At 41.5% G+C, this 1530-nt stretch overlaps 1 protein-coding gene across 1 annotated transcript in view; it reads right to left on the reverse strand.

The window, feature by feature from the left end:
* Positions 1 to 1133, reverse strand: part of LOC101861270 (inactive serine/threonine-protein kinase TEX14) — a 39659-nt gene extending 38526 nt beyond the window's left edge. The window contains exon 1 of the mRNA XM_005092836.3: positions 889 to 1133. The gene's annotated coding sequence lies outside the window, so the exon portion shown is untranslated. The remainder of the gene's footprint in view (positions 1 to 888) is intronic.
* Positions 1134 to 1530: the final 397 nt, after the last annotated feature.

Raw genomic sequence — 1530 nt, forward strand, 5'->3', positions numbered from 1 at the left:
GCTAGCTAAATGTACATGCACCAGTTAGCAGGAGGGAACGAGAGAAAGATAGAGTGGAAAATAGGTGGGGAGAAAGAAAGACAGAGACAAACAAAGAAAAAGAGAATGCGAGAGATACACAGAGGCAGAGAGAGAGAGAGAGAGAGAGAGAGAGAGATCTAGAGAGGGTGACGGCTCGATTGTAATTATGACATTGTTCTTTTCTTCAAATTGTGATTCCTCCAACTCCAAAACGGAAAAGACATCCGCAATCTTAGATCTAGATCTATCTAGATTCTAGATCTAGGCTAGCCTCGAAACTAGATCAATGATTTATGTCTGTCTGTCTAGATCTAGACCTAGGCCATAGATCTATAGAAGAACCTAGGTCTACCCTGAGCCAAGAAGAACTTTCCGAAATCACAAAAGAGTGTCCATACCGGGTCCGTATACTATACTTTGTGACTTTGTTCCCGGTTATCGGGTCTGTATACACCCCAAACCTCTTTATATAGATCTATCACCCCCCATTATACTGCCAGCCTCGCTTACCACCAGGTTTTGCCAATCAATGGAAAGGACTGCCTCTAGCTCTAGATCTACACTATAGATGTACAAACTTGATAGTTGAATGCCCTTTGAGTCCCTTTACTGCCATACACGCCAACTGTCCAAGTTGTAGTCTTATCAACTAGAATTTGCCCCGCCAATACCGCCAGCAACTATAGCTGCCAGAGGTGCTCACTTCACACAGAACCCAATCGTTTGCTAAATCATGTCACCTCTGCCGGCCGTCAAAATAACAAGATGATCAGCCAGATGACGTAAAGGCTGGCAGACGCCTGTGAGGCTTCACCATTAATTGAATTACAACAAAGGGTCAAGACTCTAGAAGAAACATTGGCTCACCTTTTTTTTCTCATATGCTTTGTTCGTTGCACATGTTTCCTAAACAATTTTAAATGAAAATAGATCTAGAATCTAGATTTAGAATCTAGACCTAGAAATCTACACATTTACTGAGATAGCATTTTTATTGACTATCGGCCTACGCCTAAACAACGTTTGAAAAATGAAAATGATCATTGTTTTGATTTTTGTATTGTGCTTTGACGCATGGTTGCCAGATTGAAATAACTTTAGCCTAGCCCACAGAATTCTACACTAAGTGTAGAATTCTGTGGCCTAGCCTAAATTCTAGGCCCCCTAACGGCCAGAAACTGAGAAAAGCCAGACCGATATTTTTAGTCCACTCTTTGCGGTGCTGAATAAACGTCTTCTTTCCTTATTCCTTAGACTCCTGGCCGTGTGCTTTAAAAAAAAATATTTTTAATATTATTATACTTATGAAGTTATGTGTAATACTCCAGATCTTGATTTATTTTGTACCTTTTGCAGAAGAAGAAAAGGAGGGGACATGACATTTATTAAACATACACCGCACATGTAGCCTACTTGTCTTGTGAGCCAAGGTTGAAGGTTCAAAAAGTCTGGCGGGACCTTCGTACTTGTATTTTGTATCCGCCCGCCGCCCGCCCGCACGCCGCATTC

This window comes from Aplysia californica, unplaced genomic scaffold (genome assembly GCF_000002075.1).
Source record: "Aplysia californica isolate F4 #8 unplaced genomic scaffold, AplCal3.0 scaffold00053, whole genome shotgun sequence".
Classification (NCBI taxonomy): Eukaryota; Metazoa; Mollusca; class Gastropoda; order Aplysiida; family Aplysiidae; genus Aplysia; species Aplysia californica.